At 48.4% G+C, this 13,289-nt stretch overlaps 1 protein-coding gene across 2 annotated transcripts in view; it reads right to left on the reverse strand.

Moving 5' to 3' along the window:
- Window positions 1–13,289, reverse strand: part of Rcan1 (regulator of calcineurin 1) — an 89,422-nt gene that overhangs the window by 42,542 nt on the left and 33,591 nt on the right. The gene's annotated exons all lie outside the window — the stretch shown is intronic.

The raw sequence follows: 13,289 nt of genomic DNA on the forward strand, positions 1-13,289 counted from the left end.
CAGACTGAGACTGACAACATGTCCAAGTGACACTCAGCTTACACTTTGCCGCTGGCAACAGCCTTTCCCCTGTATTAACACACTCACTGAGAAGCTCTGACATCTGTAGGGAAGTGGATGGAACCGGGGATCATGTCATTCAGCCAAGTGAGCCAGACAAAGATTACATACTCTTTCCTGTATGCAAAATCTACATTTGGGACGTCTATATGTGCGTGCATAGCACACACATGTACAGGTATATGACATGGACGGAGGAGGAGGAGGTTCCACCTTGGGCAGGTGGCCCTGGGTGAGCCATGGGGAACAAGCCTGTAAGCAGCGCTCCTCTGTGGCCTCCCCTTCGGTTTCTGCCTCTGCTGCCTGCCTTCAGTTCCTGTCTTAGTTTCCCTGGATGGTGGGCTGTAACATGTAACCTAAATAAACCCCTTCCTCCCCAAGCTGCTTTTGGCCGTGGGGTTTATCAGATCAACAGAGAGCAAACTAGAACCCTGACAGGTCCTCAGAATGCCCAAAATTACTCCGTGAGAGCAGTGACTGCCCAAGGCCTGAGAAAGGTTCCCACACTAACCCACTAAATGCTGCTCAGGATGGAGGGCACACATCTGAATTCCCTACTGCACACCCGGGACGCCCACAGCTGGGCGGGTCGGTCTAGTGCCAGTGCACACCTGGGGCTATAATGATATATTTGAGACTTGGCAATTTATAAGTAAGTTGATTTAACTCAGGGCTACAAGGGCCTAGAGCCATTGAGAACCTCCTGTTCCTTCAACTCAAGACAACGGATGGGGCCAGCAGGTGTGTGCAGAAGAGTTACAGCACACAAGCGGCCGTGCAGTGATAGTCTGTCCCTTGAGAATTAGCCCAGGCCTTTGAACAGGGCCTTAACGGTTCTGCACACCCCAGTCACCCTACAGTTCCCCCACCTCTCAACACTTTCCCCAGGTAAATCTCTCTCTCTCTCTGTGTTTGGACTTCCCGCCTAGCTTTACACTGCTAAGCCATTGGCTGAAACAACTTTATTCATCAAGCAATAAAAGCAACATACATACAAAAGGACATTCCACATCAGAAAGTGGGACCATCCTTTTCCTTTCTCCAGCTTTTACCCAGAGAACATGGAGGCAGTAGAAAAATGGGAATTAAAATTGAGGAATAAGAGGAGGCACAAAGACTTTTTGTATAGATGTCTTCCTTGGGGCTGTGGGCTTTGGTGGGAAACCACTTCCTGAAAACATCTTTACAAAGATAGCTGTAAATGAGAAAAGCAGGATTTTATAATGGAAACTATTTTGCAATTCTTTAATACTTTTAATGCTTAATAGAATAATCTAGAATGTTCCAGAAGAAATTTTGGTTGAAGTAACAACAAAAAAGAGGACTGTTAGAAGTCAGTGATACTGACATGGCTTCAGAGAGGCACCGCAAGGGCCACTCTGCTGCTGAGGAAGCCGCTGGTGCCTGGGGCGGGGGCAGTGAAGACAATGAGTGGTCAATCAAGAAACAAAAAGTGCCACATCCAGTAAGCCATCTAACTGTGCTGTGAGCCACACTGTGCTGTGAGCCATCTGACTGTGCTGTGAGCCATCTGACTGTGCTGTGCGCCATCTGACTGTGCTGTGAGCCATCTGACTGTGCTGTGCGCCATCTGACTGTGCTGTGAGCCATCTGACTGTGCTGTGAGCCATCTGACTGTGCTGTGAGCCATCTGACTGTGCTGTGAGCCATCTGACTGTGCTGTGAGCCATCTGACTGTGCTGTGAGCCATCTGACTGTGCTGTGAGCCATCTGACTGTGCTGTGCGCCATCTGACTGTGCTGTGTGCCATCTGACTGTGCTGTGAGCCATCTGACTGTGCTGTGAGCCACACTGTGCTGTGAGCCATCTGACTGTGCTGTGAGCCATCTGACTGTGCTGTGAGCCATCTGACTGTGCTGTGAGCCACACTGTGCTGTGAGCCATCTGACTGTGCTGTGAGCCATCTGACTGTGCTGTGAGCCACACTGTGCTGTGAGCCACACTGTGCTGAACTCATGACAGCACAGACAGGGGGAACGGCCCCATCCATGACTACATAGACAGGGGGAACGGCCCCATCCATGACTATATAGACAGAGGGAACGGCCCTATCCATGACTACATAGACAGGGGGAACGGCCCCATCCATGACTACACAGACAGAGGGAACGGCCCCATCCATGACTATATAGACAGAGGGAACGGCCCTATCCATGACTACATAGACAGGGGGAACGGCCCCATCCATGACTACACAGACAGAGGGAACGGCCCCATCCATGACTATATAGACAGAGGGAACGGCCCTATCCATGACTACATAGACAGGGGGAACGGCCCCATCCATGACTACATAGACAGGGGAAACGGCCCCATCTATGACAGCACAGACAGGGGGAACGGCCCCATCCATGACTACACAGACAGAGGGAACAGCCCCATCCATGACTACATAGACAGAGGGAACGGCCCCATCCATGACTACATAGACAGGGGGAACGGCCCCATCCATGACAGCACAGACAGGGGGAACGGCCCCATCCATGACAGCACAGACAGAGGGAACGGCCCCATCTATGACTACATAGACAGAGGGAACGGCCCCATCCATGACTACATAGACAGGAGGAACGGCCCCATCCATGACTACATAGACAGGGGGAACGGCCCCATCCATGACAGCACAGACTGGGGGAACGGCCCCATCCATGACAGCACAGACAGAGGGAACGGCCCCATCTATGACTACATAGACAGAGGGAACGGCCCCATCCATGACTACATAGACAGGGGGAACGGCCCCATCCATGACTACATAGACAGGGGGAACGGCCCCATCCATGACAGCACAGACAGAGGAAACGGCCCCATCCATGACTACATAGACAGAGGGAACGGCCCCATCCATGACTACATAGACAGAGGGAACGGCCCCATCCATGACTACATAGACAGGGGGAACGGCCCCATCCATGACTACATAGACAGAGGGAACGGCCCCATCCATGACAGCACAGACAGAGGGAACAGTTCCAATACTCTTTTCTATGGCACTAGGTTTTTTGTTTTGTTTTGTGTTTGTGGCAAGTGGTTGCTTTAAAACTTTTATTTGTAGTGCCATGAAAAATGATCTCTAAAGTACATTTGTAAGCCATGGTGGGACTATTTCTGAATCCAGAAACAGTGACCTGCCTGCACACCCTGTCTCTATTCAAGTCTATTCTAACACTCTGTGTATGAACACAAAAGCACTCAGAATAGTTAGTTACATCTTCTTACAAGGGATAAAAATATTGAGTAAGTTCTATGTGGCTCAAATACTTTATTTTATTTTTTTAAATTTTGCATGTTTTACCTGCATGCATGTAAATGCACTGGTGTGTACCTGGTCCTTCAGAGGCAAGGACAGGGCGTCAGATGCTCTGGACCTGGAGTTACAGATGTCTGTGAGCCACCAAGTGGGTGCTGGGAACAACTGAGCCTAAGGGCCTCCAGCCCTGTTAAAGCAGAGTTGTAGAAACTGGCAATTTCTGGGAAGTGTTGCTTCTTTCTGGGTTATTATAGGTAAAATCTACCCCAGACATCTGTTTATGAAAAGCAGTCAAACATGAATCCAGAAACAGTTATGAGGAAGTAAACTCCCAACTTTTAGGGCTAGTGTGGTGACTTATGCCTTGGGAGGCTGAGACAGGAGGATTGCTCAATTCCCGGTGAATTTGGGCTGTGCAGTGAATTCTAAGCCAGTCTGGGCTATAGAGTGAGACCTCATTTCAAACAAAACAACAACAACAACAAAAGGCTTAAATTTTAACTTAACTTTACAACATTGGCTCCACATAAACAGACATTAGTCTCGATGTTAGAAACGCTGTGGATTCGGAGCTGGCGACCGCAGACTGCATTCTTCCATAGGCAAAGGACTCGGGGATTTGGTTCCATAAAAGGCTCATAGTCTTACCCATCCAATTCAGGCAGTGACCCAGAAATTCCAGGTCATTTATCATTCTCGTGCCACACTCAACTACATTCTCCTGCATGGAGCTGCATCAGCTTGGGTGCGGCTCTCCCCCATCTGCCCCACAGTTTCTGTGAGTTCATGAAGAGCAAAGCCTCTCAAGTGGGGCCCACTGAGGGCTCCGTGATTTCCAAAACGAGGGTTTGGACCGCAGTTGCTATGTGCCACTCTCTCTAGGACAAACCTTTAAGGCAGAGCTTGGATAAATGTCAGTAAAGTGACATCGATAGCGACATCATTGCTATGTCTTTACACTCCTGGAAATCAAAGTATAGCTGAGCATCTGTGTCCATGGGTACGGCCACATGAATCACAGAGTGCACAGAACAAATTAAGAAAGGACGCTGTGTCTCCATGCACAGACTTCTTATTCCCTTAGCAATACAGTGCGGTGACTGCACAGTGTCTACACTGTACCAGTTACTGTATGCATCCTAGCGATACTTTAGAGCATGCAGGGCGACGTGCTCGGGCTATGTGCAGCTATCCTCTGCATGCATTCCGCTCTCCCCTCGAAGCACTCTGCTTCCTGCAGGCACCAATGCATGGGTGACTACTACATGCCAAATATGCCTCTATTTCCCAGGGCAGCCCAGCATATAGGAGGCGCCCAAGGAAGCCCAGCAACCAATGCTTCTGGGGATGGAGAGGTCCAGAGAGCAGCAGGGTTCTCCCACGTGCTCTGTATTCCAGATAGCACTGTAGACACTGACAAGATGCTTGGGGTAGAGGGGCTTGGTGGTGGAAAACAGCTGTGGCTGGACAGATGTCCCTTGATGACTTCTTTCAGCCCTGCCTGTGTGTGGATTGCAGTGTAAGAGTTATTATCCCAGTGGTCAGAAAGCATGGCTAGCATAAGACGGGGTGGGCATGCCATCCAAGAGACCTAGAATCTCTTAGGGCTCAAAGCCTTTTCTTATACTGCCATTCAGAAAGTCAGCATGAATCCAGTGACCCTCCTGCATGCTCTGCGTAATTTGCAACCTGAAACAAATAAATACCTGGGACTAGTGTCCTAGTCACCGCCAACTGTCAATCTGACCCGGACGAGAATCGAGTGGTCTGAGGACATGCCTATGAGGACTGACTGTTATTGATGCAGGAGGGCCCTAGCCACTGTGGGCGGCACCATCTCCAAACAAGGGTCCTGAACTGTATAAGGAACTGAGATGAGCATGAGCCTGAACAGGCCAGAAAGAGAGCCAGAGAGTTGGTCAGCAAGCAGCATTCTCCCACGGCTCCTGCCTCTGGGTGTCTGCCTTGAGCTCCTGCCTGACTTCCTTCAGCAATAGATTGTGACTTGGGAATTCTGAGGTAAAACTAGGTTGTTTGCTCAGAGTTGCTTTTTATCACAGCAACACAAGGAACTAGAGCCACTGGGGCACACAGATGGTATAGACAGACATGCGCTTCTCTGGATGTGAGGACACAGACCTGTAATCCCATCCACGGGGGAGGAAAAGGCAGGAGGATTATAAGGTCAAGGCCAGCCTTGTCTACAAGCACAGTGGATCTATCTCAAAGCAAAACCAAAAAAGCAAACTAAATAGAAACACAACAAGAGGTGATACTTGATTACTGTGCTTCTGGAGTCTCTTCACTGATGACTGTGTATGCATTGATGGAGCTCCACAGAGGTGGGCACCTCTGTGAGACAGCTCCACCCTGTGTGTGCGCGTGTGAGTGTGTGTACGTCCTGTACGCAGCACTGAATGGGAGACAATGCTAACAGAATGCCCTCTTGATGGAAGGGCACAGGACAGCAATGGCCTTTCTCTCTCCCGACTCTTGCACAGCGAAAGCCGCTCATCACATTGGTCACAGTACTGGAATGTGCTACACAACCTCAGAGGAAAAGGAGGTGATGTGTGCAGGCTGTATGTTTTATTACCATTGGTTAGTAAAGAAGCTCCTTTGGCCTACGGCAGGGCAGAACAGAGCTAGGCAGGAAAGCCAAACTGAATGCAGGGAGAAAGAAGGTGGAGCTGAGTGAGAGGCCAGCATTAGCTGGAGAAGCAAGATGTGAGGTAACAAGACACGAGCCTCGTAGTGAAATATAAACTAATAGAAATGGATTAATTTAGACATAAAGCAAAAATACCAGCCTACAATTCATAATCCCAGAGAACCTAGACAACAAAGAGGTCCCTAAGAGAGACATATATGGATCTAATGTACATGGGAAGTAGAAAAAGTCAAGATCTCCTGAGTAAATTGGGAGCATGGGGATCATGGGAGAGGGTGGAAGGGGAGGGGAGAGGAAGGGAGAGGAGTGGATAAAAATATATAGCTCAATAAAAACAATTTAAAAAAGAGCATTAAAAGAAACGGATTAATTTAAGTTATAAGAGCTGGTTAATAATAAGCCTGAACTAATAGGCCAAACAGTCTGTAATTATTATCAAGCCTCTGAGTAGTTACAGAGGTATTTCTGGCTGAGGGCACAGGAGCACTATTTGAGGACCACATAAAGATGAGAGGGCTGCCTGGGAACTGAAGAGGCTCTTCTGTCATAGCACAGGTATAGGACCAGAGCCAAATGGCTTATGTGTAAGGGGCTCTTGAAGTATATTCCCCGTTCCAGTCTACAGTCTCCCAGTTCCCTTTCCGCTCTCTTCTCAGCACATAAATGTGTGGTGTTTGTATATGTAGTGTGTATGCATGTGTATGTGTGATATGAAAATGTGTGTTTAGTGTGTATGTTGTGTATGTGTCCTGTATATGCATGTGTATATGTGTACAGTGTAAATTTGTGTGAATATATTGTGTGCATGTATATGGTATGTATATGTATATATATGTATGACTATGTTATGTGGTATGTGTAAATACAGAAAGATCGCTAGAAATACTGATAACTCACAAAAATAAAATGTATATATTATTGAAAACCGCAGCTCTGAGGGGCATTCTCTGATACACGGTAACCATAATTATTCAGGGTGATCTCAAGTCAGTTTGGAAGGTTTGAACATCGTCTTTGTGACTGACTGGGAAAACACTCTGCCAGACTTCCCTAAAATTAATTACAGCAGAAGAAAGCCCTACCTATATGGGCTTTGTGATAATCCCTTCTGCCGCCGTTGCTGACATCACGAAACAGTAGCAGACGACTGGGGGGGTGGCGGCAGCCTTAAGATGACTGTTTATATCTTGTTCATTCACGGCTCTATGCTGGAGTAGATCAAATCTTTCCCCGATCTTTCCTGCAGTTGGTCAGGATTCAGCTCTGGAAATGTGGAGGGAACAGACACACCAGGGTGACGGTATACTTCTAGCAGTTTCTATTGGAGTCTTCCTTAAAGGCCATCCCACCAGGAGGAAGGTCAACAGGTTTTCTTGAAAGCAGGCCTCCTGCTGGCTCCAGGGCCCCTTCTCATTAGCCCCCTGCCACCAGAGCTCAGCTGGGAAGGTCAGCCTTCTCTGTGTCTCTGACAGAAGGGAAACTAAAGGTGTTCAGTCTGGGTACAATGCTCGCCTAGCCCAGTGTCTGCCAAAGGGCTTTGCTGTATAATTAGATGAGCCATTAGAACTTGTGTTTTAAGGTTTCAGTTACCTTTGAAAGTTGCACAGCCTGGGGCCTGGAGCCAGGCTGTGCGGCCCCCTGCAGTCTCCTGGCATCTGCCATGGAACTACTGAGGTTTAGATGGAGAAGTGTGTGAAGTCCATGTTCAGTGGTCTCTGCAGAAAGGAGCCTTGTTCCCGAGAGGAAGCATGCTCACAGATGACCGACAGGACCGTCGGCACTGGCGGCAGCTGCCTTTCTGGTACGGAAAAGCGGCCAGAGTACCTACGCCCTGTCACTTCTTCAGGGCTCCCTTCCATTAGCACTTCCCCGTGGGGTTCCAGATAGGCACTAGATCACATCTAGTTGCACTGCTGGCCGCACAGGCGTCTGTGGGAAAGACCTTCCTAACACCAAGCAGGGGCTCTCGGAGTTCTGAAATAATATTTCTGAGCAGGGGGCTCTTGGGGTTCTAGAATAATATTTCTGAGCAGGGGGCTCTCGGGGTTCTGGAATAATATTTCTGAGCAGGGGGCTCTCGGGGTTCTGGAATAATATTTCTGAGCAGGGGGCTCTCGGGGTTCTGGAATAATATTTCTGAGCAGGCGGCTCTCGGGAATTCTTATTATTATTCTGGAATAATATTTCTGACATGGAGGAATGGCTGTGGAGGAGCCATTGTAAGGCCTCGGCAGCTGCTCCATGACCCTTTGCCCAACATGACTGAATACAGTTGAGAGATTGATGGAGGAAGGTCATTGGCTAATAAAGGAACTGCCTTGGCCCATTTTATTGGTTAGAACATAGGTAGGTGGAGTAAAAAGAACGGAGTGCTGGGAGGAAGAGGAAGTGAGCTCAGACTCCACAGCTCTCCTCTCTGGAGCAGATGCCTCAGAGAGACGCCATGCCCCAGCTCCGACCCAGGGTGGACTTAGGCTAGACTCTTCCCGGTAAGACTGGTGCTCACAGATTATTAGAGATGGGTTGATCGGGATATCAGAATTAGTCAGTAAGGGCTAGAGCTAAAGGGCCAAACAGTGATTAAAAGAATACAGTGTCCGTGTAATTATTTCGGGGCATAAGCTAGCCGAGCAGGTGGCTGGGGTGTTGGGGACGCAGCCCCGCCGCTGCCCATATTACTACAAGAGATGGCTCAGTGGGTAACAGCACTTGTTCTTGGAGAGGAACTAGGTCTGGTTCCCAGCGCCCATATAGTGGCTTATCCGTCTGTAACTCCAGTTGCGGGGAACCCAGTGCCCTCTTTTGGCATAGAAATGCATGGAGGCAAACACCCTTACAAATAATAATAATAACAACAACACTGACAATTTGACACCATACCACACTCCTGGTGGCCTCAGACTCTGAAGTGACACAGTGCACACTACCATGCCCTCATGGTCAGCAGGAAGAGGAAGGGGGCTCAGGTGGGAAGCAGCAGAGGCCTCGGTCTGCCCCACACTGAGGATGGTTCTGCCCAGACACTGCTGAGAACATCTGGATGGAATAGGTGTGGGTGGGGATGGAAGGAAGGAAAAGGAGGAAGACTCTAGCAGTTGAGGGGCAGGTGTGCCGCACTGTACCAGGCATTCATGCATACACGTAGACTCTCATCTTGGCTGTGAGGTAGGTGTGGATTCCTGTCTGAGAGAGGAAACCACCTCAAAGAGGCTCTGCCTAGGCCTGGCGTGAATTCCTGCAGATGCGGTCTTTGAACACAAACTGGGACAAGATCTGTCCTATGGGACCTCTGTGGGACTCAGTGAGGGTGAAGAGGATAGAAGGGAAAGATGATGAAGTCAAGTGGGGTCTCCATCACTTATCCTAGAAGCCTGCAGTAGACTGGCCTGGAGAGCAGAATTTTCAGTAAGTACAGCACCACAAAAATGTTTTAAATAGATGTCTTTACATAGTTTTAGTTGTGTATGTGTGCCTGTGCGTGTGTGCGCGCACACACATGAGGGTGCTCACTGAGGCCAGAAAAGGGTGTTGGCACTGAAGCTGGAGTAACAGAGTTGTGAGCCACCCAAAGCAGGTCTTGGGAACCAAGTTCAGGTTCTATACAAGAGCAGTGCCTGCTTCTAACCATGGAGACATCTCTCCAACTCCCTAATGGACCTCAAACAGGGGGAATGTCCTTTCCTTCCTAAATGCGTACATAGACTAAAAAAATGTCACAGGGAAAATATGAGCTAAAGAAAATAAAAGAGAGTCAGGAAAGCAGGGCAGACAGCAAAAGGAAGCCTTCCCTGGCTCCACGAGTCACCCCAGAGGAAGCGTTCTCCTGTACGTCCTCAGCGCCAACCGCAATGCCTGGAGAGAAAGCCTTGCCCTCTACCAGAGCCCGGCACAGCACCGGAACTCAGCCACCTCACTCACAGGCCTTCTGTGGACACAGCTTTCTCTGTCTAGTCTACAACCCTAGCGTCTCAGGAAGGAGAAATGTTTATAAACTCTTTCTGATTACGCGGCTAATATACAGAATTAGGGTTTGACTATTCATAGATGTGTTAAGTGACTCACGCTATACTTGAAGAGCGCCCATTGCTTTGGGTACTGGAGGGGCAGAGGTCCACTAAGTAGGAACGGGTTTTGTATGACATCGCGGCAATCTGAGTTAGACTTAAAGCATCCCGCCCTCCCGAATAAGTTTGCCAACTAAAAGAGGGAGGCAGCCCCTCCCCCTTTTTGGATGAACATTTGAATAAAAACATGATCTATGCAGTCCATGATGAACCCAGCAACATAATTTTGAACTAAAAATAGAAAGTGGCCATCGCCATCTCTGATTCTCACGCACTACTCGGGAAACAGACTTTTAACATAACTGAAGAGGTGTGCCGCCTGCTTTCAGCAGAGAACTTTGCTTAGGACAACGCACACAATGCTGGACTGAGGATTTCTTTTTCTTCCTCTTTTTTCCTCTCCCCGATCACAGATTGCTAGCTGCACACTTCAGCCAAGACCCACAGACACGGGGCAGGGGAGAGCGGGCGAGGAGCTGAGGGCAGCTGCTGGGGCGGCTGCTTTAGAAACACACGGGCTCGCCCAATGTACCACACTGCTATTAGTTTCCTGATGGGGCTGTTAAATTATCCTGAAAACAGAAACAAAAACCAAAAATAACTACTTAAAAACTGGTGAAATATATCCTGTAAAAATCAATGTATCTGTTTAAAAAAGCAGTGCTGTTAGAATATGGAAGTACTGTAAAGAAATTAAATTTCCTTAATATTACCAATTAATTAAATTAGAACTACATAGAGAATACAAATAAGTCTTTAAAAAACACATCAAGTTAATTTACTTAATTTGGTAAATTACAGCAAACTGCTTTTACTTCCTGCCTACCCAAGCCCTAATTTAATAATCACTGACGATAATTTGGAATCAAGAAGAGCTGCTGATCCGTCAAGCGTGAGAAAGCCCTCTTCTGTCCCTGTAGAGGGACGGCTGTCTGTGGCGGGTTAGTTCAGGCCCCCAGACCCTCACACGAAGTAGAGTATTTGTGCAGACTCCACACACACCCTTCTGTGGCTGTCATGCCATCTCTGAGCTACTCAGAATATCTAACAGGCAACTGTGATGCAGATTGTTAGTAAATTGCATTGTTTAGGAAATAATGACCTAGGAAGACGGCTGTGCGCTGAGCTTTCATTTGCTCTCTCTGTGCTATAGCCGGATGACTCCGCAGGGTGAGAACTATGAGCACAGAAGCTGGCCGCACTGGCTCTTCTGAGGTGGTCGCTGTCATTCAGGGCAATAGACTGGAACACAGGCAGAGTTCACCTACATGTTAACTGAGGGACATGGGAAAGGCCGTGAGACAAGAACATGGCTACTAACTCCTCTATGACCAGGAGACGCCACACAACCCCAAAGTAACAAAGCCCTGAACTAAACTCTTGTCCTGAAATTATTCCTCTTGCCTCAACGAGGAGTCGGAATGTCAGACGTCTGAATTCTTGTTGTCCTGGGAGCTGCTGCTTCTTGGGAAAGAACATGGAGGCCAGGTGCAATTCCAACCCCTCTTCCTGGCTTGACTTTCTCAACCAGAAAATAAAGAGACTTTCCAGGCAGCGGAAAGATTCAGTGGGTACGGGAGAGCATTGTAGGGCTCCAAGGTCGACTCTCTACTTCATAGCAGGACAGTTCTGCATTTATGTGTAAGGAGTTGGTAAAATATTTGGAAAACTGTTTCATTTTGAGCAACATCAAAAAATTTAAAGTGAACCTTTCATAATCACTGAGACAGCTGATCAATCTCTAATGCTTCCTCCAGCTTGGTCAATCCCAACACACATGGAAGTGTGTGAGATTGCTCACCTGCTCCCCATACCCAGCAAACATCAGCAGACATTCTGAAGGCAAGACGAATTACTTTCGTGGATGGGGATTTGGTTTTACATCTGAGATCCAAAGATGCTGTCTGAGCTCTGTTTGCTGTTTGGGTGGATACTGACAGATGCTGTCTGAGTGGACACGTATAGATGCCGTCTGAGCGCAGAGTGGACACATATAGATGAGTCTGAGTGGACACGTATAGATGCCGTCTGAGCACTGTCTGAGTGGACACGTATAGATGCCGTCTGAGCGCTGTCTGAGTGGACACGTATAGATGCTGTCTGAACGCTGTCTGAGTGGACACATATAGATGCTGTCTGAATGCTGTCTGAGTGGACACGTATAGATGCCGTCTGAGTGGACACGTATAGATGCTGTCTGAACGCTGTCTGAGTGAACACATATAGATGCTGTCTGAACGCTGTCTGAGTGGACACGTATAGATGCTGTCTGAATGCTGTCTGAGTGGACACGTATAGATGCCGTCTGAGTGGACACGTATAGATGCTGTCTGAATGCTGTCTGAGTGGACACGTATAGATGCCGTCTGAGTGGACACGTATAGATGCTGTCTGAACGCTGTCTGAGTGGACACATATAGATGCTGTCTGAATGCTGTCTGAGTGGACACGTATAGATGCCGTCTGAGTGGACACGTATAGATGCCGTCTGAGTGCTGTTTGCTGTTGGCATGGACATGGAAAGAAGCTGCATGACCACTGTTCCTATGGAGGAGGAAGACACGTGTCTGTGTACTTTGTGCTGTCTGTTTGGGCATGGAAAGATGCCGTGTATTGTGTGGACGGACACTTGTGGCACCAAAGTTTCCAGGTTCCATTTGCTCTTGTTTCTTCTTCGGACAAGCACTGGCATGGAAATGGTGATTCAGAGCAGAGGGAGAACTCAGATGAAGTCACACATTTGGACACAGTTCCGATCCCTTAGCTAGTCTCTGTTGGTAACCCTGAGTGATGGAAACTGCGCCCCATGGAATCCCCTCATCACATTCCATCATCATGATGATTGTGCCAAATTTCAATCCAGCTCTTGGTCATGGGTCTTACACCAGTGCTAGGAACCAGGCTGACTGGTCCTGTGGCAAACACATCCTATGTAACTCCGGATGGGTCTGGGTCAGCATCAGCCAAGGAGATGAGCTCCCTGCATCACAACTCCCAAGGCAACCCTTATACTACACAGCAGTTTTGTCTTGATCTGAGCTTGCTTCTCTTTAGTACATAAGAAGCAACCATTTGTCCCCCCCACCCCCAAAGAGAGAGAAGCCTCCTTTTGTTCCTGCTATCCCTCCTGTCTGCTTCCTCCTCCCTTTGCTCTCCTGTCTCAGGGCCCTGCTCCTCCAAGGTCGTCCTTCAGCCTGCAGTCACTCCCACTTGTACCCTCTGC

The sequence above is a fragment of the Microtus pennsylvanicus genome, chromosome 1 (genome assembly GCF_037038515.1).
Source record: "Microtus pennsylvanicus isolate mMicPen1 chromosome 1, mMicPen1.hap1, whole genome shotgun sequence".
Taxonomy (NCBI): domain Eukaryota; kingdom Metazoa; phylum Chordata; class Mammalia; order Rodentia; family Cricetidae; genus Microtus; species Microtus pennsylvanicus.